Here is an 18,996-nt window from a genome sequence, read left to right as displayed (position 1 = left end):
CCTCAGGCTGGCCTGAGCCAAAAGTCAGACACTTCATTCATTCATCCCACAAAGATTTATCACTTCCCTGGAATGCTCTGTGCTTCTACAAATCTTGAGATGTCTGAAAGCATCTAGCCAGAGTGGGTGGGTCGCCCTGCTGCAGCTGAGCGAAAGGCAGGCTGCTAAACAACCACTGACCTCTTTGGCCACATAAATAGAGACTGTGCACAAACTCAGGGAGGTGATTTTCTAAGTCTGCTCCATACTGACTAGATTCCTAGAGAGTGGCGACCCGTGTGGGCGTGGAACTTTGTGGCCAGAGGAGGTGACCAGGGAGGCGAGAGTTCTGGAACCCAGAACGTGTGGAGAATGTTGTGGTTTCTAGGCCAGCCTGGAGGAAGGCAAACTCAGGGGACAAGGGTACTAGTTCCAAACCTCTGCAAGGATGTCTTGGGGCAGATGCTGGTGTGTTTGGTGGAAATACAGACCTGAGAGCTAGAGGACCTCAGAGACTTCTGGTTCAAGCTCACCCCTCATTGCCCCCCGAATGATACACCTAGTCCAGCTCACATGCCTCCCGTGACGGGGAGCTTACTCCCCACCTGGCAGCTGCTCCCACAGTAAGGTTTGGCAGATAGAAAGTTCTGCTTATTGGTGGTGCCCCACTGGTTACATGTGACCTCTGCCAGACACTGGGCTGGGCACTTCACCTACCTTCTCTCGCCTAATTCTCGCAGCCCCGAGAAGTAAGCCTTGTCTCCCCTTCTCTACAAACTCTGAGGCTCAGCCAACTCAAGCAGCTTCCTCAAAGCGCCACCACCGTGAGGGCAGAGCTGGGATTCAACCTCGTGTCTCTCTGGTCCCAAAGCCTCTCACACCACAAAGCATCACCTCTCCCAGGCTTTGGCCACACAGACCCTGGTACCCTTCTCCAAACCCCCGGGGCTCTCCCAGGAGTCATCGCTGTGCCTCGTGCCCCTTCTACCTAGAATGCCCTCCCTCCATGTCCCTTTGTAAACCTCTGTTCTCAGGGCTATGTCTTCTTTTTTTTTTTTTCCTTTTTTTTTTTTTGAGGAAGATTAGCCCTGAGCTAACTGCTGCCAATCCTCCTTTTTTTGCTGAGGAAGCCTGGCCCTGAGCTAACATCCATGCCCATCTTCCTCTACTTTATATGTGGGACGTCTACCACAGCATGGCTTGTCAAGCGGTGCCATGTCCGCACCCAGGATCTGAACCAGAGAACCCTGGGCCGCTGAGAAGCGGAATGTGTGCACCTAACCGATGCACCACCGGGCCAGCCCCGCTATGTCTTCTTGCATCACCGTTTCACACACATGCACACACCCCCCGTCTAGTGTGTTCTGTGATGTACAGCAGGCACTCCGTGTCTGTCTAACTGATCCACGAGTGCCTCAGTAATTCCAGTCCCCAACTCAACTGTCGCCCGCCGTGGGAAGTCTCCCCGCCTCCTGCCTCCAGGGTGAGTGAGCTGGTTCTGGGCTCCCTCGGCCTCACTCCCTGTCCCCTCCCCACCTCTCCCCCACACCCCAGCAGGCCCCTGGCATCTCTCTCGACTCTGGCACTGGTGCAGAGGAGGGGCTCAGAAAGGAACATTAGACCCCCAATGAAACTTGAAGATGACCTCATCTAACCCCCTATTGTTACAGAAGAGGAAACTGAGGCCCAGAGAAGGCAGACTTGGGCGGACAGGAAGCAAGCTCTCAGTCTCCATCCTGTTAGACGTCCCGACCAAAGAGAAATGAAGAGGAGGCCCGTGGAGGCGGAGGGCCTGGCCAGTCCTGGGCTCCCAGCTCCGGTCAGCCACTCCTGCAGCTCCGCCCGTGAGGCCTGCCTCTGGGGCCTGGAGGGGCCAGCGGGGGCCAGGGGCAGTTCCTCAGGCTCCTGCCTCCCCACAGAGGCCTTTCATTTTCTGGGCTGAGGGCCATTCCTCCCACTGGCTGGAGGACGGGCCCCGGGTGCAGGTGCTGAGCGTGAGGCTGAGGTTCAAAGGCTGCCTGTGGCAGGTGCCAGCTCTCAGCTTCCGCCATAATTTACAACCCCACAAAGATCCTGCATCCTGGGGCACAGGGCAGGACCGGGGGGTGGGGGGACGACTCTTTCCGTGGTTGGCCCCACTGCCCCACAGCTTCCATGACTTGTTGGCAAGTCCGAGGGAGACAGTGTGGTGCTTCCAGGCGAGGGGAAGCCGGGCCTGCCCACAGGGCCCCCGAGTGGAGGCATTGCAGGACGCCCCGTCGGGCCAGGCCACTTCCTGCTTTGCACACGCTCCCACATTTCTCAGTGAAGTTCAAGCTTCTTGATCTGGATTCAAAAGACAGGGGGTTGGAAGGAAGTGAAGGATCTATACAATGAAAACTACAAGACTTTCTTGAAAGAAATTGACGATGACATAAAGAGATGGAAAGACATTCCATGCACATGGATTGGAAGAATAAACATAGTTAAAATGTCCATACTACCTAAAGCAATATACAGATTCAATGCTATCCCAATCAGAATCCCAAGAACATTCTTCACAGAAATTGAACAAACAATCCTAAAATTCATATGGGGCAACAAAAGACCACAAATTGCTAGAGCAATCCTGAGCAAGAAAAACAAAGCCGGCGGAATCACAATCCCCGATTTCAAAACATACTACAAAGCTACAGTGATCAAAACAGCATGGTACTGGTACAAAAACAGGTCCACAGATCAATGGAACAGAATTGAAAGCCCAGAGATAAAACCACACATCTATGGACAGCTAATCTTCGACAAAGGAGCAGAGGGCCTACAATGGAGAAAAGAAAGTCTCTTCAACAAATGGTGCTGGGAAAACTGGACAGCCACATGCAAAAGATTGAAAATTGACCATTCTTTTTCACCACACACCAAAATAAACTCAAATGGATCAAAGACCTAACGATTAGGCCTGAGACAATAAGTCTTTTGGAAGAGAATATAGGCAGTACACTCTTTGACATCAGTTTCAAAAGAATCTTTTCGGACACTATAACTCCTCAGTTGAGGGAAACAATAGAAAGAATAAACAAATGGGACTTCATCAGACTAAAGAGCTTCTTCAAGGCAAGGGAAAACAGGCTTGAAACAAAAAAACAGCTCACTAATTGGGAAAAAATATTTACAAGCCACTTATCCGACAAAGGGTTAATCTCCATAATATACAAAGAACTCACACTGCTTAACAACAAAAAAACAAACAACCCGACCAAAAAATGGGCAGAGGACATGAACAGACATTTCTCAAAAGAAGATATGAATACGGCCAATAGACACATGAAAAGATGTTCATCATCGCTAATCATCAGGGAAATGCAAATCAAAACTACACTAAGATATCACCTTACACCCGTTAGATTGGCAAAAACATCCAAAACCAAGAGCGACAAATGTTGGAGAGGTTGTGGAGAAAAAGGAACCCTCATACACTGTTGGTGGGAATGCAAACTGGTACAGCCACTATGGAAAACAGTATGGAGATTTCTCAAAAAGTTAAAAATAGAAATACCCTATGACCCAGCCATCCCATTACTGGGTATCTATCCTCAGAACCTGATATCAGAAATCTCAAGAGTCCGTTGCACCCCTATGTTCATCGCAGCATTATTTACAATAGCCAAGACGTGGAACCAGCCTACATGCCCAGAAACTGATGATTGGACAAAGAAGATGTGGTATATATACACAATGGAACACTACTCAGCCATAAAAAAAGACAAAATTGGCCCATTCACAACAACGTGGATGGACCTCGAGGGTATTATGTTAAGCGAAATAAGCCAGTCAGAGAAAGACGAACTCTATATGACCCCACTCATAGGTGGAAGTTAGTATATTGATAAGGAGATCAGATCGGTGGTTACCAGGGAAAAGGGGGGGTGGGGGGAGGGCACAAAGGGGGAAGTGGTGTACCCACAACATGACTAACAAAAATGTACAACTGAAATCTCACAAGGTTGTAATCTATCATAACATTAATAAAAAAAAAAAAAAAAAAAAGACAGGGGGTTGGGTAGGGGGAGAGTGGAGGTTGACTGCTTACCCCTGGGCCCCTTGAGGGGCCTTCTGGGGCTCAGGGCCGCGCAAGGCTGGCGGATGTTCCTAGTCCTGCAGATGGCAGCCAGGACCCTAAGGTGGAGCGTCCGCGGGAGGAGTGCAGGCCCACTGGACACAGGGAGCACTCGGGAAACGGCTGTGGAATGGGCCCGCCCACCCACCTGGAACCAGCCAGCGGGAGAGGCCCAGGCCCTGGGAAATTCCTCACGCGGCCCGTGGGCTGGGCCTCAGCTCCGAGGGCCCACCTCTGCCGCCTTTGGCTTCGCCAGCCTCTTCTGGGTGCGGCAAGACTTTCACCAGAAACTCCTGGAATCCCGGACCATCAGATGCAGGACACCAAGCCCCACTTTTTGCAGAACGGGAAGCTGAGACTGAGGGAAAGGAAGTTGCCTGTCTCAGGCCAGTGGCTCAGTCCAGTCACGAACAACGCTCAACGCAGCCTGTGCGGCCGAGGGGTCACCCTGGGCCAGGGCTGGAGGCCACGACAGAGTCACAGCGTTAGTGCTGCAGACGACACTCAGGATTATCCAACCTCCCCAGATACCACCTCTGTGCCAGGTCCTGTCCTGGCCCTGGGGCCACGGGGGTGATTAGATCTGCCCCTGCCCTCCAGAAGGCCATTTCCTGGAGAGACAGACCACCACATTTGGGATGTTAAGTGCGGGGACAGGGAAAGGATCAGGCGCTCTCTAGGGAAAGTGGGGGAAAGGACATCCTGGACAGTGGAACAGCAAGTGCAAAGGCCCTGGGGTGGGGGGTGGGGATGGCAAAGCATGCCAGCCAGGGAACTGCAGGTGGACTCGAGGCATCTACAGTTCAGGGAGGGAGTCGGGCGGGGCAGAAGGAAGAGAGCCAGGAGATGAGGCAGGAGAGGCAGGCAGGAGCTGGACTGTGAGCCTGTTAGGGAGATGGGCTTCCCCCTGAGCCTGAGAAGGTCTAAGTATGTTTTTCACACAGCAAGTTGGTGGCAGAGCACAGCCTGTGGCCCAGGTGCCTCTCTCTTATACTCACTCACCACAAAGAACCATACGTCCCCTTGCCTGGAATGGTGAGGGACAGAGGCCTGGCCATGGGGCTGAGGACCTCCTCAGATGACCTCCTCAGGGTCCCTCCCTAGGACCTTGGGAATCTGGCCTTAGCCAGACCTACCTGTCCTTACCTTCTCTAACCCAGAATTAGCTTCCCGAAGTCTTGTTTAATTAGGGTCATTTCTCTCAACCTACACATCAGACTGAAAACGAAAACACAGCAACAATCCCGGCCTCTCCCGCACAGCTCCAGCACTGCTTCTCCCACAACAGAAGGGGCGGCCCCACACCCATCTCCCTAGCACTACCCAGAACTCCCAGCATGGGCCGGGCCTGGGGGCCAAGGTGCCGTGGGCCAGGTCTGCCCCACCACCCAGGGAGGGGCCAGGGCACAGAGTCCATATAAATTAATTTAATTGGGCCTATTATCACTTTGCTCCAAGCCTGCAAGTCTAATCTAGCGTTGAAGTAATTCATTGGGTGTGAATGTCCTGGAGCCAGGACTTCCCTCTGCTCTCAGAACAAAGCTCTCTGCTTGGCGCAGGCCCCGGGCCACTGCAGCCTGGCGCGCAGCGGGGCTGTGTGGGGAGCGGGCGGGCAGGGGAGGCCTTAAAATAGCTCTTTGCTTTGGCTGCATCCCCTGACTTTCCCAGAATGAGGCCCTGGTCCACACCTCCAACACACACACGTTCAGCCACACAGACACACATCGGGTGACAAAGACCCAAAGATGGCTGAAGGGGTCCCGGGAGACCGGGGTGAACCCCGAATTATTACAAGATGCTGGACAAGTCTTTTCTCCTTTCTGTGCCTCAGTTTCCGTTCGTGCAGAATTTCCTGGCTTCTCACTTTGGTAGCTGTGTGGCCTTAGGCAAGTTCTTAAACCCCTCTGAGACTCAGCTTTCTCATCTGTGAAACAGAGAATCCAATGCTTATCTCATCGGGCTATTAGGAGGATTAAATGAGTTAATAGATGTAAGATAACTAGAACTATGCCTGGTATACTGTAAGCACTGCATAAATGTTCGCTCATGATTACTGTGAGACTCAGACGGAACGGGGGCAGCGAGCCTTCCATGCCGCTGTAATTGCTGAGGCCGAGGTACGCGCTGTAGTTATAATTTCAGAGAAGTAGGAGCGAGCTGGGTAGTGTGGTTCCCACGAAAGTTTTGCCCCAGGATTAGGGCATCTGAGAGCTGAGGGAAGGCAAGTCGCCCAGCGTGGTGGTGTTATGACTAGATTTACATACTTGATGGTGCAATTACTCATTCCTTGATGCCAAGCTCATTAAGCAATCAGACACCATGAACAGGACCCACTGGGTTGAACCCCAATCTGAAGGAGAGACACGGCCTTGGAGGCCCCCAGGGGCCCTGGCCTGAGGGCAGAAGCAGCACACCCATTCTTGAATGCAAGTGTGCAGACCACACCCCCATGGGGGCCCAGCGCATTGCTCAGGACCTCGTCAGCAGGAGGCCGGGGGCACAGGCCCTAAAGGGGGTGCGGAGGCTGAGGACAGACTGGTCTGTCTGCTCCCTCCCTTACCCACCCTGAAATACCAACGAACCTTTGCAGGGCCCCTCCTGCTCTCCAGGCCATGAGCCTGTGCTAACCCCTGAGCACGCGGCCTCCTGAAAGGCAGAGTTTATTTATTAGCACTACTCCCAGTATTAATACCGATCTAATGGACGGGGAAAGTGAGGGTGGGCAGGGCCAACCAAAATCTCCCCCCAAGAAGCATGAAAGCCAAACCAAAGACTCCTACCCAGTGGTGTTCTCTCCCTAATGCAGGGATCGCAAGAGACGGGTGTTGTCCTCTGGGGAAGCAGCCGGGAAAAGTTGAGAGAACCCTGGGCTGGGAGTTGGGAGGTCTGGGTGAGTCCCTTCACCTCTGGGGACCTCAAGCTCCCCCCTCAGGGCCACTGGCGTGCTGGTCTCTCTCTCGGTGGCCCCTGTACGGACTGGATGGGACCCCTGACTTCCAAAGTCCCCCAAAGTCAGCACACCTCAGGTGCCTGCGAGATAAAGCAGCATCTGAACTCAGCCCCAGAGCTGCCAGGCCAGGACAACGCTTGAATGGGTCCTGACCAGTCCCAACCTCTGTTAAGAAGAGACTGCTTGGTGACAAAACCTGGCCCCTCCATCTCGCCCTAGAAGGAGACTCTTCAGGGCGGAGGGAAATCAGGGCCCTGGCCTCGTTACTCAGGATGGAACTTTCCTCGTTCTGTAGCCAGTGGTCACGCTGTGGGGAGAGGCTCTGCTCCCCCTTTGTTCTCTTCCCTCCACTCCCAGGGCTCAGCAGAAGCCGATGGAACGTTTCAGACAAGCGTCACTGAGGGCTCCGTGGCTGAGGCAGCTTGAACACGTCCCACCTGCAACACACTCCAAGTGTAGACTTGAGGTGGCTGAGCCTGGGTGTGGGGGGCTTCCTCTCCCTGCTCCAGGAAGGCTGCCAGGGCTCTGGGAAAGGGCGGTGGCTCAAGTCAGGGACTCTGTCCCGGCTCCCACTCCTACCCTCCACTCTGAATTCTCTTCCTCTGATTGAGGCTCCCACTGCCCACCAGGAACCATGGTGCAAGTCTGTCGCTCTCCAAGCCTCCCTTTCTTCATCTTTAAAATGGGCTGATTGAACCTCTCCACAGAGCTGTGAGAACGACTTGCAGTGTACACAGAGTACAGCGGGAGTGCTTGACAAACCCTTCCAGCCGGCTGGGGTGTGGGGAGCCCTGTTCTGTTTGGTTTTGTCGTTTAGCTTGTCTAAGCTGCAATCCTGGGAATGGCAGGCCCCGGCTCTCTCGACTGTCTTTCCCCTAAAACATCCCACTTACATCACCTGCGGGCTCTCAGCCAGCACGCAGGCTGGGCCTCTGTGGGTGTGGGGGCCAGGGATGGCACCCAGGGCTGTGAAATGCCCGCAGGAGGCCCCAGAGTCCTCCTCCCTCTTGTATCCCCCAGAGGCAGCGTCTACAACATCCCTTCAAGCACCAGGTGATGCCACCTGGCAGAGGCACTCCCCGCCTCACCGCCCCCATCGCCCGCCACGGGCCCTTGTGCCAGCTCACTTAATCATCTGAAGCAGCCCTGAGAGCCACCCGCGCCCAGCTGCCTCCCAGTTCCCCAAGGGGAAAGCGGGTGCCCAGGGCAGAGAGGACGGTCGGGAGCGGATAGAGCAGCTGAGACGCCACGCAATCACAGAAACTCCGTGAGCCTCAGTTTCCCCACGCGTCATGTACATGCACATGTACCTCACACGTGCTGTGCTGGGCTGGCCAGGTCCCCCCTTCAGGAATGAGGTGCTGGGACAGCTGCCTCAGCTGTCAGCCCTTTGGGGGGACTAGCTCTGCTGAAGAAAACGCCCTCGCCCACGATCCCAGTCCTGCTGGGGCAGCCTCCATCCACGCTGATCGACTGGAGGGAAGGGAAGGCCCTGGCCCCCCCCCAGACTGGGACAAGTCTGAGGCTCGTCCCAGTGCCAGAGCTCCCCGCGGGGTCAGCTGAGGGCTTGGGGACCGTCTCCCGCCCACCTCTGCTCCCTCTCCCAGTCCCGCATCCTCCCGTCCCTTTTGCAGTGGTGATGCCAAGGGTGCACCTAAGAACCCGCTGCGGGCCAGGCTCCAGCTCCGAGGCTGCCTCTCGGGGGACACTGTGTGAGAACGATGGAGGCTGGTCCGTTGGTAGTTATTTCCCAGGCGTTCTTTGTTTGATGTAAGTCTCCCTCATTAGACACCAGGCTCTAGGAGGACAAGAACCAGGCTTATCCTTGTCCATCACCGTATTTCCATGCCTGGTACAGAGTAGGGACTTAAATACGGGCAGAGAGAAGGAAGGTAGGAAAGGGAGAAGTTAGGATGGTCTGGGGGGGCAGGCAGAGAGTACCTAGAGGAACCTAACTAGATTCAGGGGGTCAGGTAAGACAGCTCCAGGAAGCGGCGTTAAACTGAGAGCTCAGGGAGGGAGGCAACTGGCCACCAGCGGATGCCATGCGCTTGGGGTGGACGGACAGAAAGACGCATTCTTCCAGCGAGGACAACAGCATAGGCAAAGGCCTTGAGGCAGGCCTTTGAGAAGCTGAAAGAAGGCCAGGTGGAAAAGGCAGGGGGCACGAGACGAGGCCAGAAGGTGGCACAGCCCGACACTGACCCACAGAACATGGCTTTAGCCTCTGGGCACTGGGGAGCCTGGGAGAGTTTTAAGCAGAGAGAGATCCAGCCAGGTCTGCATTTTGGAACGACAAGCCGCAGCCACGTTGAGGCGGGTGAGAGAGACCAGGAGGCGACAGTCACGACTCCAGTGAGACTCTGGTGATGAGGGTTCGATGGGGGTAGCGACGGTGGAGATGGAGAAAGTGGAAAGAGCAGGAACTTACTGGGAGGCAGGATCCTCAGTTTCCTGCTTGCTTGTTTGGGTGTTAGAGGGAAGTCGGGGGGGAGAGGAGGCTGAGATTGGAGAGGTCATTTACCGACTGGGCAAAACTGGAAGAGAAGAGGTTGGGGGTGGTGCTCCGTGTTCCAGTGTGAGGAGCCTGGGAGGCATCTAACAGGCAAAGTTAAGGCATTTGTGGAAAATAAGGATCTCGACCTGGGAAGAAAACATCCAGGCCGGGGACAGAGATGCAGGGGACGCTTGAGGACCTCTCATAGGAATTTACTCTGCAATCCCAGTGTAACCTCGGCCTGAGACAGTGACCCTGCTGGGTAAACGTCTGCTGGGTAGCCAGCTGGCTGGCGGGCTGGCTGGACAGACTGATGGATAGATGTGTTTTCCGCTGGAGAACCTCCGGCCCCCTGAGGGTGGGCACTGGCCCTCTCTTGATGCCCAGCCCAGGCCTGAAAAGTGGCCAATACACAGGATGCTACTGTAGCCACCACCTTCGCTGTGAGGCTGATGGAGAGAGGGTGAGCGGAAGGGGGAGGAACAGGCAAGAGCCAGGGCTGCTCTTTGTACAGACAGGTTGCTGAGGGCAGAGCTGAGCAGAGCTGGGCCTGGCTCCTGGTCCAGCAGTTTCTCTGCTCCCTCCTTCCATGGAGGCCAAGCAGTCCCTCCATCTCTACAGGCACCTTCAGGAATACTGGGCAACAATTTTCTTCTTCAAACACATAAAGAAATGAGGCCCAGAGGAAATCACCCACTTGCCCAAACTCACATCTTCAGGCAGCACTGGGATTAAAATAAGCCAGACTGGAGTTCAAGGCCTGATTTCAGATTCCCAGCTGGGCCACTGCTCGCTGAGCACTCAGGACCCGTCTGGCCCCTCCCTTGGTGGGTCCCACTTTCCTCGGTGACCAAATGAAGATGAAGAGGTCAGCCCCCTGGGGTGTGAGGAGACGGCGGGGAGCAGCACAGGCCTGGTAACCTGCAGAGCACTGCAGATGCTCTCTGACCCTGGGGGTGGACTGTGGGACCCGCCCCCACCAGCCCTGGCTGATGTCAGCAGATCTGCTGGCCGAGCAGGCTTGCTCAGCGGGGCAGAGAGATCCGAGCTGAGACAGAGCATTTCTGAGATGAAGCAATGTGAAGCAGCGTGGGGCCAAAGCGACTCGGTGGTCTTTCCCCGTGTCCCTCAGTGGGGCTCAGGGCTGAGCAGACGGGGCCATGGGGCAGCTTCCTGCTAAGCATTTGCAGTGCGCTTGGCCCCGCCTCACCCCCCCCCCCCCCCCCCCGTTTCTGAGGAGCAGCCCGAGGGTCTCGTTACCCCAGTGGACTGAGGTGAGATTGGAAACCAGAGTAGACCAGGGCTTTGCCCAACGTCCCCCAGACAGGTGGTGGCAGAACTGAGCCCCAGGGCTTCCCAATTGGGGCTATTTGCACTGCTTGTTTCATTCATTCATTTATTCCTTCATTTGTTCACTCACTGGTTCAACAACCTTCCTTCCTGGCCATGTCATGGGAGCTGCAGACTCCGAGAGGAATCAGACAAGCCCTGCCCTCAGGGAAGGCCTGGTCTGATGGGAAAACAACCACATAACTAGTCGATGACAGCATGGAACTTGTGTGACAACAATTCACAAGGAGGGGGGAGCCCAGAGTGAGGCCCAGGCCAGGGGTAGCACAAGAAGGATTCCTGAAGCAGGTCGGGTCTGTGGGAGAAGAGGGGCTCCCAGGGGTATTCCCAGACAAGCAGGGGCACAGAGAGCTGGGGACAAGACCAAGGAGCACACCGAGGGGACACCCCAGTGTGAATTCAGCCCTCCATCAGATCCTTCTTGTCTTCCTCATCTCAAAGTTGCCTTGCCTACCTTTCAAAGGTGGGGCTGAGGAAGAGGAAATGACCCCCAAGGTCGTTGCAAGGGACAAGGGTGACTGCCCCCGGGTCCCTGAAGGGCACCTCCTCTCTGGGCCAGGGTTGAACGCCAATAAGGGCAGGCCCTCTCATCAGGCCCCAGCCCCTGAGAGAACTAGCTCATTCACCCACTCCTTCGACAAATACTTACTGAGCCCTTACTACATGCCAGCTGAAATATATTCTCACCAGTCCAATCATTTGAAGAAGAAACGATGAATGGTCTTTCCCCCTCCACAAAAGGGGACAGCCTGGGAAAAGGAGTGAATTTGGATTCAGAGAGTTAAATTCAAGCCCTGGTTCCCCCACTTAGTGGCTTGGCACTTTGGGGTCTAAGCTGGTCATCGGTGGGGGGGTGACACCCACACGGCATAGAGTGGCTCTGAGGACTGACGCAGGAGCATTTACATGGAGCACCAGCAGGAGCTCAGGAAGGGCTGTGCCCTCTCCTCCAGAGCAGCAGGCAAGCGCCCTCACGGCTCATTCCCGGAGAAGGGAGAGGATATTTCTGGGATGAGGCAGGGCCTGAGGAAGAGCCAGGAGGCCAGGAGCAGAGGCTCTGCGGCGCGTTAAGACTCGCCCAATTTCTCCACTTGGGGTGGGATGACGCCCCCCTCAGGCGAGCTGGTGGCACCGTCCCAGGGGCTGATCTGACCTTTTCCAGCAGGCACTTCTCCCTGCAGCCCACAGCTGGGGAGCAGTGACTAGAGGCCCCGCCGTCCAGAACCGGGTGCCTGGAAGAAATGCCCCACCCTGAGATGGAGGACTCAGGGGAAGACTTGCCTTCCAGAAGTGGCTGGACCCCTTGGCTGAGTCAGGGACAAGACCTGACCAGGACCCCCTGGGAGCCCCCAGGAGCAAGCCTCCCAGAGCAAGGATGACCTCACCAACCGTGTGATGCTGACAGGCGGGCAGGCAGGCGTCAGGCTGAGCTGGGCGTCACCACCAGGCAGACAGCCCTCTCCCACCAGCAGCTCTTCAGAATGCCCTGCCACAGACACATCCCCGAGCAGGATGGTTGCAGCTGGAAGGAGTCGGGGTACACCCCAGGAAGTTCTCCAGCACTGTCTGGAGTGGATTTAGACCAGGAAGGCACGTGAACACGCCCTCCTTGGGGGTGAGGATTAAAGTGGGCCTGCCCAGCCACAGAGGCTGCACCGAATGACCCCCAAAGGGTTCCCCCAAAGAACGTGAGCACAAATCTGGGGAGAACAGGAGGGAGTGTGCTCTGAGTCCTCACCAAATCAGGCTGGGAATCAGGAGAACTGGGTTCTGGGCCTGGGCAGGCGCAGCCCCTCTCTGGGCCTCAGTTTCTCCTTCAGATAATGAGGGGCCCAGGCTTAGGCCCTTCTGTCTCTGACTTCTGCGTAGCTTCAAGATTGGACATCCAGACATAGAGGCCCCCTGGGGACTCTAGGCTAGAATTTTCTTTATTGGTGCCTAGACCAGGCCAAAGACGCACAGCCAGCTGAGGACACTCCCATCATTGACTGTGACCCAGAGGCCTGAGACACCCTGCGGGCCCCTCCTTCTGCCCATCCCCAGCCCTGGGTTTCTCTGCAGCAAATATTTGCAGCCGGTTACCACGTCCTGCCCGCCTGTCTTCTGTGGGCAGCCTTACCTCTGGCTCCCAGCATCCAGCCTGCTGACCACAGGGCTCCTTGGAAAGTCTTGCTATTTTGGCCCAGCCTGATCCCACACCATGAGCCGCCCACCCAGCGGGGCCTTGCCTCTCCCTGGATCTCCAGGTCAGCCTCTTCCCTGACCTCCAGCCTCTGGTCTCTGCCTCACAGCCACCACAAGAGCACTTCTGGTACGCAGGCCCCAGGTCCCTGCCTAGCTCAGAACAGCTGGGGGCTCCCCATGCTCCAGGACAGGGAGGGAGCCTCACTTTTGGGGGGCCCTCTGCCCCAGGCACCCCGGGTGGTCTCCTGAGAGCCCCACACCAGCCTTACTTGGACCCTTAGGTACCTGTGGCTCCCAGCGCCCTGCATCCCCCTTCAGCTGTGGCCCGAGGCCTTGCTGTGCCCACAGCCTGCTGAGCTGGGCTCTGCTCCCTTGGGCTCCGCTCCCTCACCGGCTGTGGGAGCTTCTGCACTTCCATCTCCTCTTCTGCAGAACAGGGATGGTAACAGCAGTCTCTGACCTGTGCAGGTTGTGGTGAGGACCGAGAGGCTGTGTGTGTGCAGAAGCACCCAGCACCATGCCTGGCCCACAGTGGTGGGCATGAGTCTGGCATCGCTCCCCACCAAGTGTAGCTATTGTTCCGTCATCCACCCAAAAAGGTCGTACTGAGTCCAAGTGTGGTCCACGCCCTGTACCAGGGTCCCCACCCAGAGGCTCTCCGGGTCACCCAGCAGAGGAGATGGGCACAGGGGTGCCCAGTCACATGGTGCAGTACCAGCCATGGGAGCCCAGCAGGGGCCTTCAAAACCCCACATCTTGGAGGCCCTGCCAAGTCGCAGAGCATGAGTAGGAGTTTGACAGGACAGGCAAGGGAGGCTCAGCACGGACACAGGTGTTAGGGGCCCAGAGCAGATGTGCACGGCCTCAGCAGAGGGCTAAGGCCTGGACAGCTGGGCTAAGGAGCCTCTGTGGAGGGGCAGCGGGTAGGCGGGACACTGGGAAGGGCATCAGCTGGGAGAGTTCTGGTCGGATCCGTGTGGGGAAAAAACCCTTGAGCTGGGTGGGGGGTGGGTGGGGTGGGGAGAGGCCCAGGCAGGAGTGGAAGAGGACCACAGGGCAGGGACCTGTGAGGAGACGGGGACGGCAGTGGAGCCCAGGCAGATGGTTGAGGACCGCGTGGGGAAGGGGCCGTGGGGATGCCAAGGAGGAGGCGAACTGGAAGGGACAGGATGACCTCCCACATGGGGCACACTGGAACCACGTGGGGCTACTAACCCACTAAGTGACTCAGGCAAGTCCTCCTCTCTGGGCCTTAGTTTCCCCACAAGTGAAATGGGCCAGAAGGGGCCCGGGGACACCCCCTGCTCTCATCCTGTGGCTTTCTGGAAAGCAAAGCGAGCAGCCTCCGCTGCTTCCAGAGCAGGGGGAGCAAAGCCCAGCCCGACCCTCAGCCCAGCCCAGCCCTTCTCCCAGCCTGGAGCCTCATCAGCTGAGACAGGGCCCCAGCACCGGGGCCCAGCAGGCCCAGGGGTCTCCCCTGCCTAGGTGAGGGGCAGGTAGGCCCGCCCATGAGGCTGGATGCACAGAGCTGCAGCGCCACCTACTATCCACCTGGGAAGAGGCCACCCGCCCCAGGCGCCTGACCCTAACCTAAGTCCCAGTGGATTGAAGCATAGTGAGGGGCTCCTACTGGGCCCCCTGCTCTAGTTCCCCCCTCCCCCAGGCCTTTCCAGGTGGCTTCCTGAACACAGAAGATTCCCTTCTCTAATGGATTCTGACCACATCATTCTCTGGCTCAGAAATGTTCCATGGCTCCCCACTGCCCTCGGGTTCCATGCACACTCCTTAGCCTGGCATTCAAGGCCCTTCTCATTGCAGCCTCTGCTGTCTCCTGCAGCCTCACTTCCCATACAGCAAAATACTCACCTGCCCCCTAAACACCCCATATTTTCCCCGCCCTCCTGGCTTTGCATATGCTCTTGCCTGTGCTTGAAATACCTTTTTCTGCCTTCTTGGTTTAGAAAACTCCTGCATAGCTATCAAAGACCAGTGCAAACATCACCTCCTCTGTGAAGCCCTCCTGACATACCTTTCTCCCCAAGTTCACCACCGAGCACCGAGCCTGCCCTGCAGCAGGGCTTCAAGCCCATCTTCCTCTGCATCCCCACAGTCCCTGGGCTGCCCTCTTTCCCTGCATAGGCCAGGAATGTTTCTGTGTCCACCGCCTGCTCTTCCCAGGCTCTAAGCTCCTTGAGGGAAGAGACTGAGTGTGTGACCCATTGCCTCCCAGTAAAGGGTCTGGTGTGAAATCAAGTAGCATTTATTAAGCATCTACTATATGCCATTGGACTAGAGGCTTTCCCATCCCTCACCTCACTACAGTGACTCAGTTTACCTGTGTTGAACACAGAAGCCTTTACCACTTTGCTCCTGCTCCTCCTGTCAGCCAAAACGCCCTGTCAGGATCCTGCGGTATGACCATGGGTGGCTCACTTCATTTTCACCTGGGCAGAGAGAAGGGTGCGACGACACCACTGTTATGCTCCTTCAGCTGAGACCTACCCGAATCCTGGGGCTCTGCTCACACACATCTCTTCCTGCTGTTCCCAAGATGCCCACCTCCCGTACCCTGCGAGCTGCTGCAGCTGCTCCAAGGCAGGCCCCCACCTGGATCTGTAGCTCTGGGCTTGTCCTCCAGGTGCTCTCCCCCTGAAGGAAACCCAGACCCCATCCCACTAGACTCCAAGCCCTGCTGGAGGACCAGCCCCGGGTATGGTCCCTGGAGGCCTGGAGGAGGGCGATGCTCTTGCTTCCCCATCAGGATGACCGCAGTGGGGAGCCAGACTCCCAGGCTGGAGGGAGGAGGTCATGGCAGCGTGGGAATGGGCACTGCTATCCCTCAGCGCTCAGTGCTTTCTGGGAGCTATGGGACTCCACTGGAAACTGGATGACCACAGGGCAGCAGTGGGACCTCTGGGGCCATCTTGCCCACTCCCTGTTGTCCACGGTAGACAAAGAGGCCTGACTTGCCTGACGTCACACTGGAAGTCCACAGCAGGAGCTCATGCCTTCCAATCCCTGGCCCTAAAATCTTTCTGGTACCCCTTTCTGTTACTTTTGTCCAAAAGCCCCAGAGAGATTTCAGGAGACACTCTAGAGGTCTTTGCTGGTTTCCAGGCTGACCAACTAGTGGGAAAAAAAAAGCCAACTCACTGAGCACATGCCACACGCCAGGCACACAGAATCCCTCACGGGCGGATTATTATCCCCATTGAACCAACGGGGAAAGTGGGGCTCAGAGCGAATGAGTGACTCTCCCAGGTCACAGAGCAAGTCTGCAGCAGAGCTGGGATTCTAATGGGAGCCTAACCACCATGCCGCCTCCCTTGAAGGCTGATGCACACAAATTAATTCCAGAACAATCCAAGACAGCAAATAACCAAATGCAAGCTTTGACGTTCTGAGATCCGTAAGGAAGCAGGGAAGGCTTCCTGGAGGTGGTGGAGTAGGGCACTAAGCGAGGCCTTGAATTCAAGCTGGAGGGACAGGGAGGGAGGAGGATTTTCCGGAAGGGACGCATTGTGGGAGGAGGCGCCATCCTACTTGGGAAAGGCTGGGCCACCCACCCATCCCCCACTTCCTGATGCCCACATCCAGTCTATCAGTGAGTCTGCTCCATTCCGCTCAGAAATTCTCCACTCCATCCGCTTTCCTCCATTCCCACCGCGGCTACGCGGCTACCTTGGAGGCACCGTGACGTCTGTCTCCAGACTCCTCACCCACGTCCCTGCAAGCCCTCCATTCCCCCGCCCCGCCAAGCCAGAGTGCTCTTTCTTAAAAGTCAATACTCTGGCGGAATCGCACGTCCTGCTTAGAACCCTACAGCGCCTGCCCTGCTTGGTTTACAAGGCCCTGCTTGGATGGGCCCTTGCCACTCTCTCCAGCCCGGTCTTGTGACACTTCCCTTTGAACTCAATACTTCAGTGACACACAATACTGCTAATTTCCCCAAATGCCTCTTGGTCTTTGTATATTCTGTTCGCTCCATCCATGTATTCTTCCATCTTTCAGAGTTTAGCTTAAACATCTCCAGGAAGCCTTCCTTGACGCCTGGGTGGAGTGGCGAGCTCCCCTGCAGATTCCCCCCGCAGCTCTGCGTGCCTGGGCGCGGGGCTCCCGGGTCAGCCGCGGGTCCCGGGCCGCGCATGCGCCCCTCGGACTGCACGGGGCGGGCGGAGAGGCGCTGAGTGGCGTCCAGACTTCTCTTTGCAAGGATCCGCGCGGGGCAGGTGGCCAGAGCCTGGAGGCGCGCTGGAAAGTCCGTTTCCGCCCCCTCCGGGCGCAGGGAATATTTATGGGCTGCTGGAGGGCAAGTAGGAGGGAGGCGGGGGCCGCGGCTGCCCGGCGGGCGGGAAGCGCCGCGCGCTCCGGTCCCCTGCGGCCCCGGCGGGGGGTCGGCGCGTGCGGAAAGCGCCCCGAGCCCCCAACCTGAGGGCCAGTCCGCAGCTGATGAGGACGCGACCGCAGTCTGGAAGCCGAGAGCCCCCAGCTGTTTCCTCCCCCTCCGGGGGCGGGCGGGGGCGGATGGAGGCGGGAAGGAGCTTGGGGAGGGGGGAGCGAGGCGGGGGAGGGAGGCAGGTGTGAGCTCCCCTGCTACCCGGGTGGCAGCCCGCGGCCCTTCTGCCCTCGGAGCCTCGCGTGAATAGGCCTCCTTCACAGGAGGGAAACTGAGGCGGTTCCGAGACAGAACGAGGAAGGGCAGTGCTGACTCCAGGGTCCCCGCTCTGCCCGCTGCGCCATTTGGCATCACTGTAGGCGGAGGCCAGCTCAATCTGAGCTGAGCACAAGAATCACGGGGACAGTTGTTAAAATGCAGATTGCCCGGCCCTGTCCCCCAGAGATTAGGTAGGTCTAGAGTGGGACCCAGTAATGGGCTTTAAAAAACAAGCAGGCTGTACACCACACATCGTGAAACACTGGTGAAGAGAGGAGTTGGAATAGGGAGACTCCTCAGCTGATGGTGGGATAAAGCAGGTGTGCACAGGGTCGGCGAATCGGCCAGCCTGGACTTGGAAAGCCTGGATTTGAATCCTGGAACCAGCATTTTCCTCTGGGTAACCAGGAGCTGGTGATTAACCTGTGCCTTGGTTACCTCTTGCCTAAAATGGAGATAACATTCAGCACGTGATGTTCTGTAATATCAAGGAGATCTTTGCAAACTAAACCACCACCACCATTATTCATGTCACTGACAATCCTCTAAGTAAGGAGAGAAACCAGCCTGAAGTGGAGGTGGTGGTGAGCTCAGATGCCACCTCCTCTGGAGAGCCCTCCCTGATTCAGTCACTTGGGAGGAAGCCCTCCTTCCTCTGGACTGCAGGCCACTCAACTTCTTCACCCCCGTTTGTACTCCCTTCCCGTGCCTGGGGCTGACTTTACAGTCCATGTGCCATTTTTCCACCAGAATGCGAGCTTCTCCTTTGGGGCTCCTCAACGTAGCCATAATGTCAGAGGGGCTGAGTGATGGAGACAGACCTGAGTTCAGATCTCGGTCCCGTCACTCATTAGCTGTGGGATCTTGGTCTCTGAATCCACCTCTCTGAGCCTCTATAGCTATGAAGTGTAAAGGTTTAAATGGAATAATGTCCGTAAGGATCTGCAATGTCTGTCACTCAGTAGGCCCAACTCAGGTAGAACAAGACACAAGCTTGGGAGACTGAGGAAGGCATCACAAGGGATGGCTTTTGACCTGGGCTTTTAGAGCCAGGAAAGGTCTTAACAGGTCAAGCACTGGCAGGGAAGGGCCCTGTAGACCCACTTCCGTATTCTGGTTACACTCTGTTTACTTCTGTAAATTGGCATCAGAGAATTCCTGCTCTGAAAAGTGTTGCTGTTCATTTATAAATTGAAATGGGATAAAGATAGCAAGTTGGACACACACTGTGGTCTTTCCTGAAACCAACTAAAACAACAGGAAAGGGATTTATCAAAATATTGGAA

This window comes from Equus przewalskii, chromosome 6, assembly GCF_037783145.1.
Source record: "Equus przewalskii isolate Varuska chromosome 6, EquPr2, whole genome shotgun sequence".
Taxonomy (NCBI): Eukaryota; Metazoa; Chordata; class Mammalia; order Perissodactyla; family Equidae; genus Equus; species Equus przewalskii.
The sequence above is the reverse complement of the archived record's forward strand: the minus strand, read 5'-3'. Positions refer to the sequence as shown.